The sequence below is a fragment of the Athene cunicularia genome, assembly GCF_003259725.1.
Source record: "Athene cunicularia isolate RWA chromosome 1 unlocalized genomic scaffold, athCun1 chr1_part2, whole genome shotgun sequence".
NCBI lineage: Eukaryota > Metazoa > Chordata > Aves > Strigiformes > Strigidae > Athene > Athene cunicularia.
In genome coordinates, this window is record NW_020799092.1 from 52,185,359 (window position 1) to 52,212,791 (window position 27,433).

The following is a 27,433-nucleotide window of genomic DNA, read 5'->3' on the forward strand; positions in this document are numbered from 1 at the left end:
CTAAGACAAAGGGATCCTATTTCTTAACTCCTATTTCATAAAAATCTAGATAATATGAAAAGCTTAATATGCATTCTGTTCTTTCTACGTATAATTAGTGCTTGTTTGTACAGTGTTATGCATATGAACATTACACAGGCTTGTGTTTCTTTCAGAACATCAACCATGAATCTAGAAAATGAAACCTAGGATTCAAAGTCCCTGAAATGTCTTTCCAGACATTTTTGTCTTATGTGCCAGAAATTTTCATTTCTTTTAATTTATACCTGAAACACCTAAATCTATCCCCAATAAAGCATTTCATTTTTATTTCCAGATCTCATAAAAAAACCCCAAACTTGTAACTGCTCAGCCTATATTTGCTTCAGCAGCAAAGAGGCAGACTTGGCAATATTTTAAAAGATTTATATTTTTTTTTGGAAGGCTTTCAAGTTGTTATATAGAATGATTGGTAGATTAAATGGCTTTCTTGATTCATATGCTGAGAGTAAGAGACTTCTTGCACAGCTGCTGTGCTATCAATTGGTCTGACCCAGTTATACTGCCAAATTCTCCTAAAGTTCAGAACTTGCACTTTGTTTTTTCCTCACAGACTGAACCTCAGCAAAACTCACCCTAAAATGTATGCAGTTTTCAGATAGTGACCCTTTGTCCATTCACTAATATGAACCTCAAAAAGTAATGAGTTCTTGTGTTGTCTCCCAAAATACAATGTATACATTAGCCATGTCTTAAAGAATTAAAGGTAACTCTTGTGTATCACTGTTATGAATGCAGTGTTTGAATTACTTCAGCAGTATCTGCTACTGAGATGATTGTAAAATCAATGGACTTACATCGTCACTCTATTGCAACTTCATCTATAGGAAACAAAGCAAAAGCAACCATCTGATCATTTAAATCATTGTTTGACAGTAAATGGTGTTGAATAGGTGGTGCTGAGGGACAGCAGAAATGAAGTGAGGGGTTAGAGATATCTGACCCATCAGCTTCTCTTTTACAAACTTTTATTTTTCTGTGAATGTCTCCAGAGTTTCTTTCCAATAGGAGTCAGGAGAGGGGAGGATAGTGAGTGTGAGCTGAGGCTCACCTCTCAGCTTGGACTCAGTGGTAGCTACATCCCCCTCTCATTCTTCATTGAGAGGTGGAGAAAGAACAACGGTATAAATGCCTTTAGTTTCGTATTTTAGGTATCGGTAAGGGCTCCTCAGAGAGACAGGAATGTCAGCAAGGCCTCCCTATACTTTATTACTTAAATAGAGTCAAGTGGATCTGCAACACTGTTCTCTTTCAGACACTTCTATAGTCAGGCATGTGTTGATACTGTGACACTGAGGAGCCTCTCAAAGCTTTGAACCTCTGCAGCAGCACCTTATGAGAAACAGCTGGTGCTGCTGATACCGATCAGTGCTAACTGCTCTGTGTGAATTCAGACCGCTCTGCACAAGATACATCTGGACTGAATTTTAATACTTCAAAATCTGTAAAGCAGTATTTTTTATTAAAGGTTTGAGCTCTTATACCAGGAGCCCTAGGTATGGATGTGTCTTGCCCATACCTTTATCTGGTCACCTTTGAGTGGGCTTTTCCTTCAACTGAAAAGGAATTGTGACATCAAAATTGTTAAAGACAAGAGTATTCTAGGGCTGGACGATGCTTCAAGCCTATTGGTGGATCAAAATTCCCACAAAATACTGAATACTTCATATCCTGCTCCTCATCTCTGTTACTGCTATCTGAAAACAGCATCAAAATTTCTGCCAAGTGTTCGTATATACCTTACACTTTCTTAAGACAGTTGAGCTCATTCCACCTACAAGTAGTATAATCTGCTCCAACACCTTCATACTACTAGATTTTCTTGAAGTAATTTATGATTAATAAATTTTAAAAACCATGTGGGATAATTGTTTATATCACAGAAACCATCTTAAAATATATACATAAAGTTGAATTGTCAGCATATATTATATTACAGAATGAAACATGTTATTTACCATCACCTTATTCTTCTATTCATAATTCTACTTCCTGCTGGTTTTCAAATAGCTTTTGCATCCTTGCAATTGCCAACCGCAAATTGAAAATATATGCATATTGATATCACAGACATAAGAACACAATTACGTTAAAATCCAAGCTATTTTTATTGCCTGTTACTTTCTTTTCCTGGTGTATTTCTTAAAAAGAAATATTCATGCTTTAGGCATATGCAGGCATAAATAAACATGTTTATACATGTGTTAACATATGTGTCCTATTGCAGTAATTGTAAGTATCATTACAAGACCACAAGATTAGGGAGAAGATGGAATCTCAGCAAAGAAATATGCATAAATAGCACTTTTGTTTGGTTCTGAGAAATTCAGAGCCTTGTAAAAAGAACTGGATAACTAACATGCTTGTTTTTCCATATTTTTGATGGCATTAGTACAGTACAGTTTTTTCCTTAAAAAAATGGGTCACATGCATTATTTGGTGATTGAATAAAAATATCTAGCGCTTTTTTTGTTGTTGTTTTGTTTTGTTTTGGGTTTTTTTTGTTCTCCACTGAATTACTAACTGAGGCATATTATGGAACTGACAGGAACATCACTTGCAACATAATGCTAATGAAAGTGAAATAAAGCTATTATTATTCCCTTCTCTTTTGTTCTCTTTCATCAGAAACAAGCAATGCTATTTAGAGCACTGGTGAGCTGTTTGCCACAACTCTAGAAAAACCTTTTGGCTTGCATGACACACATTGTTTTATCTCTCATTTTGCTTATTACAATCACCTCTTTCATAGTTCATTTTATTTGCTTGTTACTTAGCAATAAATCTATTCCCAACCCAATGTTTAGCCCAGGTTTCCAGTCTCAAAGCATACATAAAGTGCTCACTCTTTCTGAAGGAGGATTCTGAAGCTAAAGAAAAATTATTGGAGTTCAGTGATATCCTAATTTCTCTGCCTGATCTCACATTGAACATCTTTTAGAACAACTTCTAACATAAAGGAAAAGCCTGCTTTCTGAATGTCTGTACTCACGACAACTGTACAAGAGAGTATTTTTGCCCTCAAATCAGGAAGTTCTGTCCTAAAACTGCATATAAGGGTCAGAAAAAAATATGGGTAAATGAACATTGGTTATTTTATCCTGCATAGTAGCCTCTGGTAGGGATTTATCAAGTGTTCTGGATGAAATCAAAGTTGCTGCTTCCTATAATAATACTTTATAGAGACTGGAGATAGAATGCTGCCTACTGTCAGTCAAGTATTCATTCCAGATGAACCTTCTTGGCAGCAAAAAGATAAAATTTTATCTTCATGCATGGTAAACTTAAATTGAGGTGCCTAAAACCACAAAATGAATTACACATCTAGGCATCACCTCAGTGCCAATTTAAGCAGCTAAGCTCAGTAATGACACTGTAAATGCATTATCTTCAGAGCAGCCTAATTCATATATTCCCTTTCCAGACATTTATTATGGTGTTCATGCATTTTACATTTCTGTATATTCTGTTCAAACCATAATATTTTCCTTCTAGTCTTTCAAAGGACATTTTAGACTTGTGTTGCAGTTGTGGTTTATGTTCTTGCTTCGGTCCCTTAAGTTTAAATGCTTCTCTTATGTGTTGAATAGGGTATTACCAACCTAGACAGTAAAATGCATACCATAAACATTGTAAAATTCTACTAGTTTTAATACTTAACTCTTTTCCTCCATAAAAAGCTGTTTTGTTGACTATAATAAACTTTTCTATTTTTACTAGCTCTGTTTAAATTCTTAAACCAAATTATTTGGAAGGCAGGTGTTCTGACGCATGAAATGATACTTTTCGAACTCATGAAATGGAAGAAGTCATTTAGTGTTCAAATAAATCTAAGGTAGAAACTTCATGCCTACATTTCAATAGTACTACTGGATCTGCTGGGCTGAAACACTGCACTCTTTTTCATAGGAAATGTTGTCTTTAATGACTAGGCTGAAGTCTTAATGTTGGTCATTATTGCTTCATAAACATTAATTGTTTTACATGATTTGGAACATGCTTAGTACATAATTTTCATCCTTGCCATTTTAGACATTTTGTTTTCATTCTCCTACTCTGTCTGCTAATGTAATTAACATTAAGAAGGCGTTTGTCAAAGACACAATTTTAAGGACACCTTCTGCCAAAGAGGCCTCATTAAGAGCTTTTGAAATATAGAATACTAATGAAAGCCTCTTGTGGCAAGACATTTAGTTAAGGACCAATGCCGCTTAGGGTGTCTCAGTTTAAGGCATTACTGCTAATGATGCACAGTTTCATTTGAGGAAGGATCAGTTCAGTGTGTTCTGGTGAACTCAGTTGTGGCAATAAATATGAGACCCAAAAAAATTACTTGTTCAAAGGAAGAAAACACCTCAAAATAACCTAATAGGAACATTTTTTATTTATTTTTTTCTCAAGAAATGAATTACAGACAAAATTAAGTAATAACATCCATACACTGGGGAACTATGCAAGTTTACGGTATTTGGTTCAAAATCCTGTTTTCTCTTATTTCAAGCAAATGCAGTTAGGTTTAATGGAAAAATTTCACAGTGATAAGACTAGTCTGCTAGTACTATCTGTAGCATTTCAAGCCTAAATGGCCTATGACTCCTCATGACAGAGTGGTGCCTCAATGGGACACAAGTGGTATGTGTTTCTGGAAACTGTATTTTTTATACAGTCCTATTGGTTTTACATGTATAACTTGTCACTAGAACCACTGCGATGTATGGCTAGAAAGTAGGGCTGTATGCCTATGAGGTTAAGCAAAAGGTAAATGAGGATTTTGAGGATGACTGGTCTTCATTAATACAAGACAGCAGTGCCTAAGTGCCATCTAATGTATTTCAGTCTTCTTTATCATCCTCTGGCCAGCTCTCCATCACCTCTGTGACCACCAAATCTCATGTCACTGCACACTTATCTTTTCTTTAACCTCTTTTCCAGGTGTCCACTGGCAGAGGTAGGACAATGTCAGAGGCAGAAAAATAGAACAGATGGATCCTTCATCTGAGGGCATGGCTATCTCCTGCTATTTTCTTATGCTGGTACCCATTTCTCCCTGTGCAACTCATGCTGTTACATCCAAAGCCTCTTTATATAAAGACTTCTGTTAAATAGGCAGTGACTGCAGATAGTTACCTCAGATGGGGTGATTCCTTAATCAAAGAGAATAAATGGATGGTGTTAAATTCCATTTTGTTGTACCTATTGGTTATGCTGATGAGCGGTGAGCTTAAATAAACATTCTTCTATTTTTGGAACATTTATTTCCTTTAGATAATACCTCAAGAATATTCCTCATTATACCTTAATGTTCTTTCAAATGTTTTTTTAATTTATCAACCAATCTAGTATATAAGTGCTGGCCAAATGATTTAGTCTTCAAAAAAATATACTTGCCCTGCTTAAAATGAAAACACTTCCCATGAACTGAAATAAAAGAGTCCATAAGCAGAATATTTTAGTCTGGCATCACTAATAGAGAGGAAATACTTTTTTAAAACACCACAGTTTCTGAGAGGCTTGTCTAAACATGTATCTCATCATTGTACCTGATGATGCCACTCAGTTTCACATGCATTTTTTGCTTGTTGTGCTGTCAGATAATAAGCATCAATTGTTCCACAACTGTATTTAAGGTATTTTTCTGTTTTTCAGTGAGGCTAAAGTCAGGTCTGTTGTGTACGATCAGAAAACCAATCCAGTATTTATATATACTTTCTTCAATAGTAAAGTGTCCTCATAAATGATGAAATAACCTGTAATCTTTTGACCCTGTTTCTTGGCATCCTGCCTCTTCTGGCCTGCTATCTGTCCTTCACCTCTTTGAAGTTCTCATTCCAACTAAAAATGGATTATAGTGAAGGGATGTTTGAGCAATTGAGAGAAAGGGAATAGAGGAAGCCTGAGAGATGGGTGTGCACTGAAAGTGCATGCACATCTGTTAATGTTTGCATGACTCTCTTTCTAAAATATAACAGTCCCTGACTACAAACATATTTCTGACTCTGTAATGTAGAGTTAGTTGTGGAGGCAGGAGTTCTCTGCCATTCTTGATCAGCCAGCAGGGATCAAATTGAAGCTAACATATGCTGGGATTGAATGGTCACACCTCAGTAGTGTTTCTCAATTTTTTTCCAGAAGTGCAGAAAGTTCAGAAGAAGCCAGAAGTGTTAATGCTTTTTGCTGCCCCCAAACAGCGAAAATTCAGTCTTCTTCCTCATTAGCAGAAAATTCAGATGGGTTCCCAGATTAAATCAGGGCAATACACATGCAAATTCAAGACAGAGCTATGGGAGTTTTTTAAAACATGTTTGGCTTCTAGCTCTGGAAACAAACTTCTGAAACATTTGGGGTTGCATCATCCCCAACATTTACAGACAATTAGTGAATTAGGCTTGTTTATCATTGTTCACTTGTAATATTATGTACAGAGCAGTTGTACTGAATTTCACGAAATTAGGTGGCCATTTAGAGAGGATATGTTAGTCTATTTTATTGTGTTAATAAATACAGAAACCTGTTATCTACTGATTTATCATGGTGCTTAGAGTTTATGACAATTTACTTACTAAATAAATAATGAATATTGTTTTCAATTTCTTTGTGCTCCTAGGAGAGGGGTAAAACTCTTTTGGGTAATAGACTAGTAATAATAAAAGAGTTAAAACTGGAGGGTTTCTGGAGTTTCCAGAGAGATGTATTTCAGCTTGAACAACAATCATCTGTGACATAAATGTACTAATGTGACATTTACAGACTGTGTGGGTCATTTAAAGTTTCTCCAGACCGCCAGAGCATTGGTATTTGAATAAACTGGAAAAAAGCACACAACAAGATACAAATTTTTGCATTTAAATGTCAGCTTTTCTGAATGATTAATTTACTAGTTTAATTACTACTTTGCTGTAGAGATTGTTTTATCAGTGCTTCCCCCTTATTTTGAAGAGTGTGTGTTTGTAGCACTGTAGCTTCCATGCTTTCTGAACAGCCTGACCACTGTTAGTAACCATGTGTTCGTAGGAGCAACACAGGCTCACTGTGACTTGAGCCAAGCTGCATGCTATGGGGGAGGGTTATAAGGTGACTTATTTGTCTAAATTTACCTTTCTTTCCTCAGGTCTCTTACTGTAATATTTGTGGTGGGAAAGGGGGTCTCTTACAGCTTCATGCACCAGCTCCTTTCCTATAGCTGCCAGCTTTAATCTGATCTGCTTGTTTTCCTCAGGGACTTGTGCTCACAGGGAACACGCATTGGCTGAAATTCTTTCCTTAACTGACTTACAATACAGCCATCCTCTCCTGGACCAAAGACTCTGCCCTCTCTCACCTACTGCTATCCACAAGGCATAGTAAGAGATCTGCTTGACATAAACAAACTACTGCGGGGAGTTTCGTCTCCCATCCTAGCTATACTGCAGGTAGGCACAATCTGAAATATACACAAATAAATGGCGTTATTTTGCAGCAGCTCTTTGGTGTTTCCATGTGAGCGCTTCTAGATGTATTAAAGTTCACTGGATTTTGCAAACACAATCAAGTCTTGTTTCCCTAGATATTGCTGCTGTGCAGCAATTGTATGCTGTAGCACATCACTCATTTGTCATTTACTGCCTCTACATGCCTAGGGAGCAGTAGATCTGCTTGGTCTTTTGCAGCAAGATGTACCTAGATGGCCAGTTTTGAGTCAGCTATACAGCAGGACCTCAGCTGACAGGTCTTGAATCAGAAGCTATACAACTGCATTACTGTATTATTGGGTCTTTGTACGGCCACAAACACATCTGCTTCTAGTTGATGGCTTATAGCTGGTTTGCATCCTGTCACCCAGGCATACTGATAAACAAGTACTCAGTCTGAAAAGCATCAAATAAAGGGTAGAACATAATTATATAGGCATATTTTAAAGACTTGTATTATGTGCTCACTCACTAGGAACAAGTGGAAAAACTTATTCTGGAGATCTTGATGTTCCAGAGCTAAAAGCCAGAAATGACTGGAGTAGATGTAACCTGTGGTAACAATCTCTTTAGAGAAAATAAATACATTTAGATTCTTTTACAGTTTTATATTTTTTTTTTTTTTTTTTTTTAATCTATCATTAGTAATTTCTAACCATATCAACATGCATGGTGTTTTGTATTTAGTGTAATTTTTTCTATTCACAAAAATCAATACTGTAATTAACAAAAATCAATTTGAGAAATCAATGACAATGTCATGTTTGTTATGTAAGAATGGAGTCTCACTAGTTGCTAATTGCCTGCCAGTTCCATCATCACATACTGGTGGCATAAATATATGATTTTTGCAACCACAAAAAAGTATTTGCTTTCATTTCCATTCTATACCAAATATGTTTCTAGATTATTTAAATAAGAATTAGCTGAGATAAATTTAGAAATAGAACCAAAATAAATTTGTTGTACATGGGTTTAATTTTCAAATATTTTCCTTATTCTTCCTAATATATTCTTACTGCTTATGAACAGCAGCAGAATTTATACCCCTGTTACTGGACAATGAGGTTGCACTTTTGCTACCTATATGGAAAATAATAATTTTAGTCAAGCTTCCTTTCAAAATAATTATGATTACTTTATTAGAATTTGAAAAGTAGAAACTTGAAGCCAGAGTAAAATCTAGTAGACAAAGCTATAACAATGGCTGGTTAAAAGTGAGTGAATCTCAGAGTCATAGAATTGCTGAGGCTGGAAGGCATCTCTGGAGATCATCTAGTTCAGCTCCCCTGCTCACAGCAGGGCCAGCTAGAGCAGGTTGCTAAGGGAGGTTTCCAGTGAGACTTTGAATATCTCTGAGGCTGGAGACTCCACAGGCTCTCTGGGCAACCTGTGCCAGTGTCTGACCACTGGTGATACTCTCCCTAATACAGCCCAGGAGGTGTTCTTTTCTGTGAGGATACATTGCAGGCTTCTGGTCAGCTTGTCCACAAGGACACCCAGGTTCTTTTCTGTGAAGCTGCTTTCCAGCTGGTTGACCTCTGTTGTGTGTACTGATGCACAAGCTATTCCTACTGTAGTACAGGACTTGGCCTTTTGCTTTGTTGACCTTCATCAGGTTCCTGTCAACCCATCTATCCAGCCTGTTGAGGTCCCTCTGAATGGCAACACAACTATCTGATCTATCAGCCGTTTCTCTCAAGTCTGTATCATCACCCTTGCAGAGAGTGCAGTCTGTCCCATTGTCCAGGTCATTAATGAAGAACTTAAACAGTACTTGCCCCAGTATTAGCCCATGGTATATACCATCAGTGACTGACTTACCAAGTTGGTCAGGCTAGACTTCCCAGTCAGTCCATTCTGACTACTCACAGTCACCTTCTTAGTGACTTGGTGACCAAACCTTCTTAATAGATTTGGAAATAGCTTCCAGGATTATTTGCCCCATCACCTTCCAAGGGACTGAGGTGAGGCTGACCAGCTTACAGTTCCCTGGATCCTCTTTCTTGCTCTGCTTGAAGACAGAATTCTTTGAGTCCTTGGGAACCTCCTTCGACTCCGTGAACTTTCAAAGATAATCAAGAGTGGCCTAGCAATGACACTGTCCAGCTCCCTCAGCACTCATCATGAATACATCCTATCAAGATAAAAGACACATTCAGACTGTAAAGGAGAAACAACTTTCTCAAAGTATATAAAGCAGTATCTGTTAGAAAAAAATCTGAAATGGAAAGAAAATGTGTTTTGAAAGGAGAGTTTTAATTCAAAGCTATTAATATTGAAATAGAACTTACTATGGCATAGTGCTTTATAAAAATCATGTTTTCCCTTAAAATTTATTAATTTCTTATACAGAAGTAAATTTTGTTTATAACATAAAGACAGATATTTTTTTGAATTTCCAAATTCCAAAATGTTAGTGCAGAGTGAATCTGGCTTCTTGGTGAGAGGTCTCTGACACTGATAGTGCTGATATTGCAAGCAGTGTGTGAACTTCTAATAACTTTTCCAATAGCATATAACACTTGGCTTTTGACCCAGAAGTGCCAAAGTGGTTTTGATTTCCTAAAAGAAATTCTTTCTTCACAGACTGTACTGCCATAATTCAGATCACTGGCAGTTTTCAAGTAGGAGCATTTGAAAAGAAGTGACTGGGTGGAAAAGAGACCAAAATGGTAGTTGATACTGGTTTGTTCCTTTCAAGTGAAGTAAGGATGTGTCTGTGAACTCCATATCTCTATCTCTGCCTGCTGCAGCAGTCCTGAACTTCCCTCAACTATATAGCAGATACAAATTCTTTTATTCCCCGAATGAACTTCCATCCAGAATCTATACCTGAAATAGAATGAATCACCTTGACATTGGTAGATCAATTCTAATACTGTTCTAATCAATCTACAGTCATTCACTAACGTTGGTCATTGTCAGCTTTTCCCCATAAAATAAGTGTCTTAATAGCTTGGGTCACAATGAACCGAAATATATCATCATCATAATTTATATGTGTTTGGCATCTTACAAGCACAGTGCATGCAAAGCCTTCTGCCACCTGGGACGATGGCAGTCAGTAATCTAGCACCCAGGATGCTTTGCAGCTCTTGGAGAGGACAGGTCTGTTTCAGTGATACATAAAGCACCTGTACATGGTCAACAGGATCTAGTGTAGAAAATCAGAAAAAAAGTATTGTCCCTGAATTACCTTAGTAGTTTAAAATATTAAAATGATTACTGTTTCAAATACTGTTCTAAAACTTCTTTCATCCACTTGGGAGCAATTCTCTTCTTCCTTGCAGTACCGCACTCTAAGTCAGAATTACTGCCACTGAACTTGGTAATTTTATGCTAGAGTAAAAGTGGCATAATAAATACAAAAATCTTCCCAGAATTATATTGGTCTTGAGCCAGTCCAATGAAAGCACTGTTGGGTTCCTAAAAGAAATATGTGGATTATCTATGTAACCAGCAGCTTGGATATTTTTAATGAATGATTTTCTGTAGAATCAAATGGTGTCAGTTATCCTAGGACTAAAATGACGCCACAGAAATGGCCTTGAGAAAACCTCAATAAATGAAGGGGTGTACACTGGCGTTATGGCAGCCAACAAAAGAGAAAAAGTTCTTCCCAGTATGTGGCGGCTACTCTCCTTACAGCTGGACAAATATAACTTTCACCAAATTACTCTGCTCAGCCCTCCTTTCATGTGGATGCAAAGTGTGGCTGTTGGTTGCTTTTGTTTCTTTCTACCATGTAGATAGATAATAAACTGCACTTTCTTGATCTTCTTTCTGCTTAATATGTCAAACCTTCAGCCTATCTATGTATCAGTCTCCTCCAGCATCCCAAGGAAAGAATTAAATCTGCTTGCTGCCAAGATCTGTTTAAGTGATATACACCTTTTGAAAAAAATGGCAATGCTTCCTAAAATGATTGCTTCTAAGAATATGGCAATAGCCAGCCTGGTAATACTTGCCTAGAGTGAGAGTGACACTGTAACACCTATGACATAGGAAATTTGATGACTGACATGCCCTCTCAGTATTTCATAGATAGTGGAAAAACACTAACCTAGTTGAGAAAACAATGCTGTACAGTACTATATATCAGTTTGAAATATGGCATTGCCTCTACACACAATATGTTGTGGTTTGTTTACAGAATAATTATTCTGATCTCATAAACTACATGCAGCTGTCATTTATTAATATCAGATAAACTTATATTCCATGACAATTGCTTTTGAGTTATTGTCTGGTTCTCTGCTGAATGCCATCTCATTTAATGAGACAGTATCATCTTATTAGAATGCACCTAGTAAAGTGTCACTATGGCCAGGGCACTTCTAAGAGAGTTGAGACAAATTAATATTGTCAAACCCAAGAGAGAGATTATAAATTCTCCTTTAAACTGCCTTTGTGTCGTTCAAGGACAATTTACCCCCTGCAGATTCAGCTGATGCTCTAAGTACCTCACACTGTCATTCTGTAAAGTGTTTTAAAATGCTTTTTAAACTCGGATTTTTTTTTATTTTATTTTTTTTTTTGCTACTTACTATTTCTTTAAATATGAAAGAAAAAATAATGTAACTGTAAGTTTTAAGCTGTTGTTATAGATAATAAATACAGATGTAAACATCATTGTCAAGGGAAAAAAAAATTTAAAGTATAATAATTTTAAAGTATAATAGCTACATTTAGCAGATGCATCTAGAAAACAGATCAGTTAAATTTGTCACCATTCAGATTCAGTTTCATTATCAATAATTGTTTTTTTAAGTAGCAGACCTATAATATTGAATATTTATTTTATTTCATATTGAAATATTTTTCAATTCAACATATAAAACTCTAAAAGAAGCCTCATTTCATGTTCAAGGCAGCTTTAAGGATCCTTGTATAAGAAATTCACCATGGATAAAAACTATGCTGTCTGAACATAACTCCTGCAGTGACACAACTCACAAAATTTCAGCTTCTGTACCTCAGGCAGATCCAAACTCAAATTACCTTAAAGATCTTCATAACTCACCTTTCCTCTTGCAATTTCCCAAAGTAAGGGTTCTGCAGATCAGATTAACAGGAACAGCCTTCATACGCCACACCTGACTCAATGAACTTAACAGGAAATACTTTTGCTTTTTTCTCTTTTCTCTCTCTTGAAAAAGACACTAAATATTTAAAGACTTACTAAAAATGTTTCAGGCTAAATATCTGGAATAAGTTCATAAAAATCAAAACATTACATAGGAATATGACAACACAATAGAAATTCTACTGAGGAACAAATTCTGTTCAATTTTTTTTTTTTTTTTCTTCAAAACAACTATTCCTCTCTATATTTAATATATCATTAATGAAAATTTTTAAATTTGAAACCAAATAATTCTGTCGATCTGAATGACTTCCTTTAAAATATATTTAGAAATTTCAAATATTTAGGTTATACAACTGTATGCTGATTCAGGACATCATTATATTTCAAAATACCAATAGAACAAAAATTCTTAATTTTGAGAGAACTATACTGTGACAATATTTGGCACCATTTATTTTCTACCTCTACTGAAACAAATTTAACACTAACTAAAGGGCATAAAACAAGATTCAAGCAAGCAAATAGGCAAAAATACCTTACCAGAAGTAAGGCAGTCCTACTTATTCTGATTACAATTGCTACAGGTATCATATTTCATTTCCCCAAAATATTTGCCTTCATCCAGTAGCTCATCTCTCTTACACCAGCACACAGTTTGAGTGCAGACTCACAGGTTCGGAAGCTGACCAAAAGAAGAATCTGAATTACAGTAGAAAATTATACAGGGAGAGATCACAAGGTCTAAGTATAGTGTAGCTTCTTCTTTGCAGTATATTCTTTGTATTTCAAGTAATATTGATTTCTTGAGGTCATAGGATCAATAACATTTATGGGTCATGGTCTTTATCATGCTCCCATTTTATTGATGGCCATACTTCCATTTGCATGTTTCTTTCATTTTTTATCTTTCTCAGCCTCTTACTCCTTTGTTATTTGAGCCATGAAATAGTAAATCTTAAAACCATGCACCATTACCATTAAGACTGTTTTAAAATATTTATTTTTGATTAGTGTTTACCTTTGCCTGAAAGGAGGCTTTCAACTAATTTTAGTGTCAACCTAATCTTCAAGTACAGCAGCTCTAATGTACTTTGCATTAATATGTTTAAATCCAAAATGAAAGCAAACTGACAAGCTCAGTCAAAAAAATATTTTTAGCCTCTAGAATATTTCTTCTGCAGAAGAGGATTCTATATTATTTAGATATAAATTCTATCAAAGTTATTGTTTGTTTAAAAAACCTGACATTTTTTAAACTGTTTTAAAATATAATATAGTATGAGGGAACACAGATAAAATACTTTAAAAGTCCTGTTTGGGCTATCCAAGAGTTTTGTACTTCCCAAAAGTTCATTGCTGACATATAAACTTTATGTTAGGAAAAAAAATGGGCTTCTATATGGGATGGGCAGAAAGAAGTAAAGGCAAAGGACAAGAACACTTTGAAAATAGATGTTCCTTGTTTTTTTCTCCATGCCCATCTTACTATTTGCAATAAAACGACCTATTAATTTCTATAGCTTCATGATCATTAAGTTTTCTGATAAAAGTAATTATTGTACCTAATGATTCAGTATATTATCCACTCTCACACTAGGCAACGCAGAACCAGTTATTTTACAATAATCTGTATTTAGCCCGATCTTATCAGGGTATATTTGAAGTCCAGAATTAATTAAGGAAAGCAAGGAAATATAACTTAAAAACCGTTGTTGTAAATACATGACTCTTCAGACCAATGAAGCAAACTTCTTCAGTGGCTGTAGATTTACATCCCAGGCAATATAAAGAGGTAGTTTTTAGAGAGAAGGAAATTAGCTTCTATATAAAAGAAAAATAAAAAGATGCCTTGCATTATGCCTGGCTACCCAACAGAAACAGCGTATCATCTTGTCAAACCAGTGTGAGGTAGTAGGAAATAACAGAGAGGTTTCCTAACACTTTATTTACAAGAGACAGTAATTTTATTTCTAAATGAAAGAACTCAGTCATACCATAAATTGAGTAGTACGATGTCTGAGAAAACATTGGCACTACATTCTTGCTTCTCTTCACTCACTTATTCTGCACTAGTAAGGATAATTTTAAGTGGATTTCAGTTTCATACTGCTGAAAATATATTGACACATGCTGTGTTCAAATAAAATCTCTTTATATTATTCAAAATCAAGTGACAATGGATCATGAACTCAACCTTTTTTCCTTAAATTTCTAGAAGTTTTCTACTTAAACTGTCATATATATGTTATTTCCACCTTCTTTCTTGGAAAGGGCAAACAGAAAGATAACTTTGATATAAGGACAATAACCTAAGAGTCATCAGACTGGACCATGATCTTTCAATGGCTCCATGAACTCGGGTAAATCTTTTATGACCAAGTCTAAAAATCAGATTTTATTTTGAACTGATTATCTACAAAGAGAGCAAAGAAGGGATTCACAGTCCTGTGTTAAGTTCACAAAATCGAGTGTACTGGCTAAAGAATTGTTTACGTTGCTGAGGACAGGGGAATAAATCTTTCACTTCCCTACAGCTTAAGTACCAACCCACCTTCAAGACTCTAAGTCTAAACACAAATTTGTAATTAAATACCTAATGTTATTCCTTTCAGCCCAGGGAGACCTGTGTTAAATGTTCCACCCCTCCAAGCAGATTGGAAGCCATATTTCTCAAAAGAGTGTTTTAATCATTAGGCTCCATCAGGAAGATGAACTAAGGGACCCTCAATCTGTCTTCTTGATATTGTTCCACTTTGAATAAGAAAATAAGTATCTTCCAAACAGATTAATTTTATTGCTCATATTAGAGCACTCATCCTCAAGAAAAGAATCAGGGTTGCAGTTCCTTCTTTCACTTATGTTGGAAAAAGAAAGCTATGTTTCCCTCCACCTCTACATGTGAAGTGACCAGTTATATAATCAGTTTCTCATAGTCTTTGGCTAAGTCAATATTTAATTACTCTGTGTAAGTGGAATAATTTCAACAGAAAAAGAAAAATGGGAGCACCCTTGTTATTAGCTATTACTAGCAGCTACAAGTACGTAGCATTTGGAGCTTTTCAATTAAAAATCAAGTCTAAGGCTCCACAGATGAAGAATGGAAAAGAAAAAGATCTTCCGTACCTTGAAAACACTGCCTGTTTACTTGCCAGATGAAAGGCTTTCCAGGAACTATCATCAGTTTTTTAACCTTGCTCTCTATGTGACCTAATCTGCAAAGTGTTCTGGGTGAATGTTTGAAGTGCTAAGGCTTGGACAACAGGCCCAAGCCAGAGTTGACCTATAGATGAATCCTGTATATTTTGTAAGTGATAACCGTTGTGCTAGTAGGTATTGTGCTAGGTTATAACAAACCACCTATGCTGATGTAAAAAGTGCTAAAGCATTGAAATACTGCAGCCTGAACAACAGGCCCTGAGCCAAAGCTGCTAACATAGTAAGTAGACATTAGTGAAATATGTATGCTCATTAATGAATGATGTAGCTTAGATACCATAAAACATGTCTATCCTGAATATACCTTTATCCTTCTTTGTGTAGGGGCAAGTTGACAGGGCCATGGAGCCAGCTCTCTGGTCTTGTGACCAGATGTGTGACCTTGTTCATAAATAAATTAGATAAGCAGGGAAACTCCCTTATCTTCTTCCTTGAGCCCTGGACAGGCTCCGGAGGAATCTAATTGGAGAGTGAAAAACAGATATTTTCGCTCAAAACAAAGGTGCCAGCTATTCTGGCCTGTCGATCTCTGGTATATAAGGCTGGACCCGCTCACAGCGACTCTGTCAGCCTCACCTATGGGTGGCTGCACCGCGTAGGATTTCCTCCTTGCCGGGACAGGCTCCCCAAACCCTCGCTGTAACCGGGGCTGCCCAGCCACTGTGGGGCTGGGTGATGGGAACGTGTGCAAGTGGTGATGTGTCTTTCTTAATCACTGTTCTCTCTCTCTTGTGTAGTAATGATTTGATGCATTACCCTGTATTCTCCTATTTGCTTTAAGTGCACTATTCTGTCTTTTCTTACTGTATGTTTTCTGTGTTACCCTGTTACATTATTTAGTTATCACCAGTAAAATACACCTACTATTTTCATTCTGGTGTCCAAGTTTAACTGGTACCCTTAATCATCAAAACAAGGTTTTGCTCAAGCTCTGTAGTAAGTGCTTAGCATACTTGTCTTGACAAAACACTCAAGGCAGACAGGTCTGAAACAGTTTCAGACATTATCAGAAGGTCTCTAGGCACCTAAGGAAATTTAGTGTTGGAAATTTACATCCCAGTGGACTTCAGTTACCTTAAGCCTTAGCGTGAGGTTTTGGAATACAATTAGGAATTTAAATGCCTGAAGTTATAGTACTTAACTTTATGATCTAGTACTTATATTTTCTATAAAATTCTTCCATCCTAAGATGTCCTATAAAAAGGACAAAGCAGAATTTCTCTGGTGTATAAGTACTGTGCAACCAAAAGTATTAAATCTCACAATATTTAATGATCAGCTATGAGGCAATGGAGCAAAATGTCAGCTCGTATAGATAATTAACAAAAGACACCTGCTACAACGATGTACCAGAATTTATTCAGTGGCATTACAGAATGTTTTGCATTTACCAGCAAAAAAAGCCCAGCAACTATAACACTCTTACAGTAATACCTAGGGCTTTTTCTTCATATTCATGGGCTCTGCAGACATTAACTAATCTATAATCAACTATTCCATAACATAATATGACAATGTAGGAAATGGGATAAATTTTGAAATAGAGGTTTCAATCAGATTTTCCTTTTTAAAGTGACTCTGTAGTTAATGATTTATTTTAGTGTAATGTGAAAACATTTCTAATATGCTGGGATGCATAAATTTAGAGTAGTCAGTCTCACAAAAAGCAAGTGATATTGTTTGTTCTAAAGAAAAAAACAGCAAAATGAAGCATGTCTGCATCAGTCAAGGACATACTGGCAGTGAGAAGATACTAGAAATAGAAACCATAATCTTTACTTCAAATTCAGTTAGGAATGGTGTAGACCTGTGTCCCAAGAAGAGGTGGCTGTCAGAGGGTGACAATGGATATGGGAGTTCTGCTCTAGGTTTCAGCTGTGCCAGAAAGCTGTACCTTTGTTTGCTCAGCTTTGCAAGTGAGCCTTAACCTGAGCTGATGGAAAAAGTCTGGACCAGATAAGGGACATTCATCTTAACTGCCCCCAGTGTTGATGTCTTGCACCATCATTAATATTGGCAATAGCTAATAAGGAAAATTACTAATAGGTGGCTGCTGAAGCAAAATGAGCTTATTACCTGAGACTTTGCCATCTTCATTAGAGATTTATGCCAACTACAGAGACATCACTGGATTTATAGACCTAAAGTAATAAAAGGCAGAGTTGCTCTTTACTCAACAAAAGCACTATTGTGGAGATTTATATCAGAAAGCTACTTCATCAGTTTCTGATTAATAATTTATTAACAGCATGGACTCATTCAATTATTTCTTTCTAATATTTTCACCATTCTTCTTTCTACACCAGAAATGCAATTCATTACAAAATGCTGTCAAAGCTGACTGATGTAATTGAAGATGAACCTCTTGAGAAGAAATACAAAATTTTTGTTTAGAAAAAAGATGCCAATTTTCATACCCACAAACTAATGACTAATAATGACCTACAAAATGACTAATAATTATAATCTTAAAACAATATTTGACCATCCACTATCGCTTCTTAAAGACAAATATTGGGAAAATATTTTTACAGTGGTGGATAATTTTATTACCAGAAATAAAATCTGTAGTTATAGAAGTGGAACTCTTAATAGGAGTAACAGGATGAAACTAAGGATAAGGAAATTTTGTTTGAATATTGAGACAAACTTTTTAGAAGTGAGATCTCTTATATTATGCAGTCATTTCTAGGAGCACATTATTTTCATATTTCTTTTACCCTCACTGCCCCAAAAGTCATGTTGATTTCAGGACTTAAGAACTTCATGGAAGTTGACTTTAAACACAGATGATTGAAAAAGAAAACTGCATACATTTCAAGCTAACCTTTCTGTGATTGCTTCGATTTTCTTCTTTTGGTACAACATATACTTACCAGGAATTCTAAAGCTCTGAATAAGAAGTATGTCTGCCTGCTGTGGAAACGAATTACTCTTATTTTTAACTCCATTTGCAAACCATTTTTCCAGATTTTGTAGTACTGTCAAATATAAGACACCGTGCCTCTTTTACTGTCTCTTTCCAAAACAGCTTTTGGTATAAGAAAGGTATTTCTCTACATACTCTACATTATACCACTTCATAATTAATTTTTAAAAAATCGTAAACACACTTGGGAAGAAAGGTGGTCAGATAATAATACTGTAATACCACTTGTACACATATTTTCCCTGAGAGTTTGGAACCAGTGACACAGTGCATTTGAGTCTTTCATGATCCCAGGAATCATCCTGAACCAATTAAGAAGAAGAGATGTCAGTAAAAACAGTAAAAAAACCAAAAAAAAACCCCAAAAAACCCAAACAAACCAAAGCCCAAACTATTTGATTTGGGGAGGGAAGCTTCACCAGTGGTGATCAGTGGTGACTTCTTGGATTTGTTGCCTACACGAGGCAATATATATGTATATTATAGGTACCTATAACTGAAAAGCTTTTTGCTCTTAGTCAACCCTCATCCTGGCAGATGGTGATGAGCAAGCAATTCAGGAGAATCTCTAGTCATTATGAACAATACTAACCTAGTCAGTTAATTTCACTCAAAGCTGTAATAACTCTTTACACCTGTCTGTTATTGCTGGGTTTGAGCAGATTATTTTGGGATGAGCTGTCTTTATGATATACCCAATACTTTATTTCATCCAGTTATTATGAGGGAAATAGGCATGAATAGGATATAATTAATGATGAATTTGTAGTAAATAATGTTACATATTTATTCTTCAGAGATTCATCAGAGGAAAACTAGACATTTTTAAATTCACGGAAGTACTGGTTATAAAAGGTTTTGTACAGAAAATGTTAAGAGGGATCTGAGGATAAGAGTAAAAAAATTTTATTGGAAAATTCACTACAGATGTAGGAATAGAGTTATATGATGCATTGCCTCTCTTCCCGTGTTATTCTTTCACAGCTGAGATTCATAAGTTAGAGGTTATATTCATGTTGTGATTTTTAATTCACAATATGCTGATGCTTGTATTATGTCTTTAAATAAGCATCGGTAGAAGAATGCACATACCTATGGGCCTGATGGGCAACGCCAGCCTCTAGTTGCTAACAGTGGCCAGCAGATATGCTCAAAGAACATCAGATGGTAAAGAGTGGTTTTCCCCCCAGAATTTTCTCTGAGCCTTGTGTGACGTGTAACTCAGAAAGCCCCTGGGCCAGAAATTAAAGGGACAGTGATTTTATAGTTCTCTATCATACCTTCTTTCCAACACCTTCATCCTAGGCTGAACAATCCTAGTCATTCCTCCTACAGAGTTGACACACCTATCAATAAAATGTGGAATTCCTATATTTTGACTTGTGATGATTGCCTCATCTTTTTATGCCTTTCACTATATTGCTTTCAAGTCCCTTATTAAGATTTCTCTTTTTATAATCCAAAGTTTTGTTTGAGTGCAGAGAAACACACAAGATCTACCTCTGATTAAATGAAAAAGAGAACTCTCAAATGATGATCTGTAGTAGTATGTACTATGTTTAGTTCATAATTTCTTCTTTTTTAGACATAAATTCTGCAGAGTCCTTGGATTATAAATTATTTATTCAGTCAGCACTCAACAATTACCTCTAGGATACTTTTTGATCTATAAATCCTTAGAAAATCATGGTATATTACATACTACTTTATCATGCTAATTAAAAATGCAAACCAAAAATATAGCACATATTAATGTGTTATTTTTCTCTATTAGAAACTTAGAAGTGACATATATTGGAAAATCATTAGAAATTATTTATCTTGAAATCTAACTTACATAATGGTTTTACTTTTTTCAAACCTAATAAATGGTGTGATGTAATTTAACAAGCTAAACATTCCCAAACACTGGAGAAGAAAGCAGCTGTGGGTGGTATATTTTCTGATTTTTGAAAGGCAAAATTATCTTAGCCAATAATATCTTGAGCCCTTTATTATGAGTTTTTACCGTGACTCTTAAGTGACCTATTATTTAATTTCAATTACTTGTGAACTAAAGACTGACAGGCTGAAAATATTAAATCTCTAATATGTGTATTTTCTAAGAAGCTAGTTGCACATTGAGTATGCCAATAAGAAACTTCCATTTAAACTAATGACCACATTCACTCTGGAGTGAAAAAATAGACCTATTTTTCATTCAGTGAAAACATAAAATGTGAACATTTTTATACCCCAAATACGGAAGTATAGTATATAATCTTCTGCAACCTGATAAGGAATCCCCTTGTGCCTTTCTCTCCATGAGAATGAAAACCATTCACCATTATATTCTTCTCCTTATTCAAAGCTATGTATGTTTTAAATAAAAGTCTTTTAAAACATTAGCCAACTTTATCACACAGAAATTTTTGTTAGCTCAGAATTTCTGCTTACCCTACAACTAGTTTGTTGGTATTGTTAGGCTCTTGTTAGAACTTTAAAAAGTGTCTTCTGGTGACTATTTAGAAAAAATATATACAAGAAAGTTGAGTCTAGAAAAATGATTGAAGTTTAATACAGAATATAGCCTGTTGGCCAGAGGGGGCTGTTTACAGATACTCAAATAAACAACCAACCACCAAAAATTAAAAAAAAAAAATAATTCACACAGTTAACTAGCTCTCCATAAATTACAGATTCAAATGTCTGTGAGAGGAGAACAGAGCAGCTTTCTAGGGTTTAATGGCAACCCCAAACGCAGAACAAAGCACCCCTCCTTGGGGTTTGATGGCAACCCCAAACGCTTTACAAAGCCCTGCTACCTTGTCAAACTTCACAAAGTATGGGGTTGGTTCAAATCTCTATTTAGTTGCCATGTATTTTCCCCTTTTATTTCCTTTTCCATTATTTTTGATTACAAAGATTTGATGAATTGTTATCACAAAAACATAAGAACTGGCCACTTGAATCAACTTGTTTTTCTGTCAAGAATGTCTCAGCAGTAGCTTTCATTCCTTCTTTGAAAGATTTCTCTTCAAGTCAGATGGAAAGCATTATTTTATAAAGAAGTACCTTACTGCTTTATAGCTCAATTTTCCAATGCTTCTGGAGAGAGACAGAAAGACTTAGGAGTTGAAGGCACTTGGCACCCTCCAGGAGGCACTCTGCACAGCAGAGGATTGAATCATTAGATACAGTACTTTTTATAGTGCACATTCAAAAAATACTGGCTTTATGCTTTGTTTTGTGCATCTGTACAATGTTCCATTTTCTGGTAACACTTTTATGAGTGCTGTACCTGCTATAATGTAATCAGGGATTGTTGGCTTGGTTTTTAACCTGTTTCTGTAAATATTAATAGAAGATCTATCACTGCAAAAGATAATATTTAATATGGCTTCTTTGGGTGGTTTTACAAGGATAGGATTTATTCTTCTATCTTTAGAGGAGCCTTTATTTGAGGTAGAATGAATATTGTTTATTTGTTTACATGTTTTCCAATACATCTGTAAAGTTTGTAAAAATATTATTATTGTTAGAATGCGTATCAGCAGAACATGTAGTGAAGGAAAGCAGAAATGCTATGCACTTGGGTAAGCTGAAGTTGTGGCATATAGATAAAGTAACATGGCAAAATGAGATGAAATTAAAGAAGATGCTAAATGATGTGTGAACAGGTGGGAAAGTCACATCAAGATCAGCTGAGGGGCTAGGAATGGAAATTACTGAAATGAAACTTTTGAAGGCTAAGAATAAAGAGGAAAGAGGTGCTTTCTATGGAGAGCAATTACCGAAACCCTGCTGGGTGCATTACACAGTCTTAGGTAGACTGCAATAGATCATGGCTGGAGATAAAAGAAGTGAGAGCCTGGGGAGCAGTAGACAGAAAGACTAAACCATAGGAACAGGGAGAACCTGGGGAGGGAAGGAAATGATGAGGCAGGTAGGGATATCCACGAAAAGGCTGACACTTCTCCAGCGCCGCTTACCTGCTACCAGGAAACCCACACATGCTTCGTCTAACTCTTTAGGAAATCGGTGCTCATAAACATCACAGTTTCGCTTGCAGCATCCTTTACCTGCCATTTTACATTTCCCAGACACATGCAGCATTGGTGCGTATGGGCCAGTGGCAGTGTTATTATCTGATATGGAACCTAAATTTGTCATGTTGGGAACATTATTTTTTACTATTGCAGTGCCATTGGTCAGGAAGGGAAGAACAATCGTTGTAAGAACATACGGAGATTAGAAAAGTGTGGAAGAGAAGACGCAGAAAATAATGTACTGAAAGAAACTGAAACAAAAGAAACAACCAGAAATAAAACCAAGAAAGTAGAAAAGTGATTGAATAAACCAGTGAAATAAATTATGCAGCCAGAATACTACCAAAAAGACCACATGGATTTATACATATCACTCAACATAATTCAAATTCAGAATTTTTCTTCCACTAAAAATGTTATATTTTTCATTCCATTTTGTAATAAAAAGTAGAAATCTTGAACTCTCATATAGGAGATATATTTAAAAACATATTTTTGGGGCTAAAATCTAAATGTTTTTAGTAGAAAATTGGAATATTTAATGTTGATTTAAGAAACCCTTTCAAAATAGATTGTGAAATGACTACTTTTAAAACCACTGAATCTTCATTTTTCTTCAAAATAATGCTTTTAACATAACTTTATCTTAATACAGTTTTGTTTCCATTACATATTTAGATTGTTTCAAAAAAAAGTATTTGCATGGTATCTTAGGGTTTTTTTAAAGCATCTCTTGTTTGATATTATGATGAAATATACTGAAGAAGAAAATGAGACAAGTGTTCAGGATATTTATAAAAACAACAAAGCTTTCATTAATTTTAAATTATTAAAGTGAGGTAGGCATGGAATTTAGGATTCTTTTTTGTTACTTCTTTTCTTCAGATCCTCATTTCCTGGAGGAACATGTGAAGATGCCACACAATGGTTGAGATGAACTGGATGTGGCTGAGAAGTGGAGGTATTCAAGGATAAACAATGCAAGACCAGTTATTTTAGTATGTCAGATACAATAACAGTCTACGTTAAGAGCAAGAGTGTGCAGATACACCTGTGGGTATGTCCGGAAGTTGTTGAATATGTCATAGCTGGTAGTATATTTTCTGGAAATCGAAAGATATCCAGTCAAGGAGGCTATGGGGCAGAATTTCTGTGATGGTGTTCTTTAGCTTCTGACTGCCAGATTTTTTTTTAATTTTTTTTTTTTTTTTCTCTTTCATTATATCATGCATTGTTCTCATGAACGTTTCATGGGCTGGAAGCTGTAGAAATCCATTCTTTCTTCAATAAATCCCATAAATAACATTGGATCAGAACATCACCCTATAAATCCAGAGACATTTCCTGAGTTGAATATAGCATAAAGGGCTTTACATTTTTACTGTCTCAGATATTTTATCATTTATTCATATTACATCAAGTTACAGCTTCAATTGTACATTATATAAAAACACTAGGACCATTTGGGAGAACAAAAATAAACAAAATACAGCTGGAATAGACTTACTGAATAGCTTCACTTTAGGTGAGCAAAAATCAGAAAATAAAGTTTCAATGCTTCAGCAATAATCCTTCATTCTTAGCTCTTCCCTGCAACTCTGTAAACACAGGAGAAACTTGTGAAAATAATTCAGTCCTCCCTCACCCTTTGACTTTTTTTTCTTCTTCTACTGTGATCTAATTAATGAGTGAAGAATTCAGTGTAATAAATTAAACAGAAGACCATATTCAAACATATAACCTCTTGAAACAAATGAGGTAATTCCAGTGGGTTAATTTGTTTCATACATTCAGATTTTTTGGTAACATAACAAAGTACATGAAACACTGCATTCAAGTGGATTATGCTTCATTAGATCAATTAAGTGAACATTACTCAATAATAACATGACAGAATAAAGACAAATATTGGAAAGCTTTTAGTTCGCCAATTTCATGAAGAGGTGAAAATTCATATGACAGGGAACATAGTTTTCATTAGGCAAAATTGCTTTTTTTGAATTGTGTTTAATATAGGGAGACAAAGACATTAAAAGATATCTTTTACATGAGTCTTACAGATTGTTTTGAGCTGGAGAGAGCAATAAAAAGGAATGTTTCAATATATGATGTCCCACAGACACAGATATAGTGCCATCATCTCACTATATCTGTTAACGGTCAAAATCCTAATGGCACTAATATGAATATTGTCCATTTCTTAAAGAATTACTCTTAGCAGAATAATTGCTCCTCTTTGTTGTCCTGTATCTACACGTTCAGGAGCTCCATTTTGACAAATATATGAACTTACTCTCCTAGCTTTATAGTGGCACACCATGGAGATGACAGGACTCTCAAACATGTAGCAATGATCAGCAGGAAATATCAATATGCTCACAGGATTGCTTTGGTTTTTCAGATTTTTCTGATTTTCCAGAGTCACTTCACCTTTCAGAATCTTTAATCTGTATTACCAGAGTGAAAATCTCTAAGAAATAATTTTGTCATTTTTTTCCATCTATCGCTTCTTTTCACAGATAACATTGAAGTACGTTTTTCAAAACTATTCTTAGCATTTCTTATTTCTAGAAATTTATCTGAAAAGCTGGAGTTATAAACTTATGCACTTTTGATCTTATGAACTTTTACAAAACTTATGAATTTTCACCAAAAACTGCGGTTTTTACTTCAGTTTTAGAAATTACTAAATGTTTGATGATTTTTTTTTCCTATGTACCCATGAAATTACTACTTCTTAAATGCTTTTATGAACAACAACTGTTAATAGAGACTACCCACATGTCCCCCACAAGAAAACAAGGCTGGTAGATATCAGTTTGCACAATTTATTTGGTTCAAGCTATGTAACCTTCTAATCAATGACAATTTATCTATGGAAATTTAATTATAAATCATACCTCACCAAGTGGGGAACATATCTTTACAGAAAGTATTTTTTTTTTTTTTCCTGGTAAACTGGTGATTCAGAAAGCTGACAAGAAAATATGAATTCCAGATAACCATACGATGACAAAACACTAGAGTTCACACCTCATCATACATGTGAATGTAAGTGCCTACATATTTTTGTTTCAGTTCCATCATCTTAAATGCTTATTTTCTTATTATTTTCAACTTAATAGATCAGAATATCAAAGACTGAAATTTTGAAACTTGTATTTGTCATTTCCTACTGGGCAGAGTTTATTCCTTCTATTTACTGGTGTTGACCAGATTTCAGTTTCATGATGAGCAGATGCTTTACTAATGCTTTGCACAGTGGTTAATCAAATATTTATGCAGCACATGAAGGAAATACATTTCACTGCAGACGACTGAATAAATTCTATACCATTTCCCCATGAACAGAGTCACTTCCAAATATAATTACTCATGTCCTAATTTGCAAACATAGCAAGGAGTTCTTATCTGACAATGCATGCTAGTCCTGTTACTGAAGAGAAAGAATGAAATAATTCATTCCATGTATAGCAGATAAATGATAAAGAATGATTCTGTTCTTTCAGTATCACATGTTCATTGCCAACTCCTGACTACTTTAGAAATCAATGTTGATCCATAACCATATATAATTTTTCTTTCATTTGTTCCAGCTGAAACATTCTGATACTTTGTACGCTCTTGTGTTTTGAAATGCATGAGTAGTTTAAATAAGATAGAAAAAACTTGGGGAAATAATATATATATTAAAAAAAAAATGTATGCAATATCTTGCCTCTGCCCTCTAAAATGTGGTAAAAGCATTTTGAGGAATTTGAAATTGTCTGGTAGGAAAACCAATGTCCTAATTTACCAGACTTGTTTTTTAGGTATTCCTTACTCATACAGGCAGTTTAATTTAAATTTTGCTGGATTACTCACTAATACATAATGTACACTTTATTACTTTACAGTTGTGTTATTTTTATTGTGATAGAGAGAATGCTTGATTTGATTCTCAAGTAATGCATTAAATATTAGTTGGTATTCTATAGATAATTAAGATAAAAGTGCAGATAACTGATACAGAGTATTATGCAGGTAAGTAAAATAGACAGTTAAAGAAAATAAGTATTACTTCTTAAATCTGAGCTGGCATCAAGCTGGGAGGAACTACAAACTTACTTGAGGAGAGAATTAAAAGACATAACAATCTTGAGAAACTGGAGAAGTTATCAAGAAAAAAAAAAAGATTCACGAAGGAGAAACACCAGGCTTTTACATACATGTAGGGAAAATCAGGTCCAAAAATACGGAATTGAAATTATACATCTGGGCAATCAAACTGCAAAACCAGTCCGGAGATGAAGATGGACCAAACCTGATCATGACTGAGTAGCGTTACACTGTGGTAAACAGGCATAGTGGTATTGTCAACATGTCAAGCAGCCTTTCTGCTAGAGGCATTATTGATAAGGCTTCAGTTAGAATAATTTGTTCAGATTTTAGTGCTGTGGTCTAAGTAAGGAATAGGCCACTGAGAGATCCCTGAGAAGACAAGACCAACACTGATCTGACCTATAAGAGAGACTGAAGAAGTTGCAATTTAGGGAGAAGAGCCTAGTGACTACAGTTTCAACTATGTAAAAAAGAGCTGTTGTGGGGAAAGGGAAAATCCAGCTCTGAAAGTAAACAGTTTCAACTGTGGCAAGTGAAGTTTATAGCACACATCAGGAAAACTTTCTGGAATGGAATATTA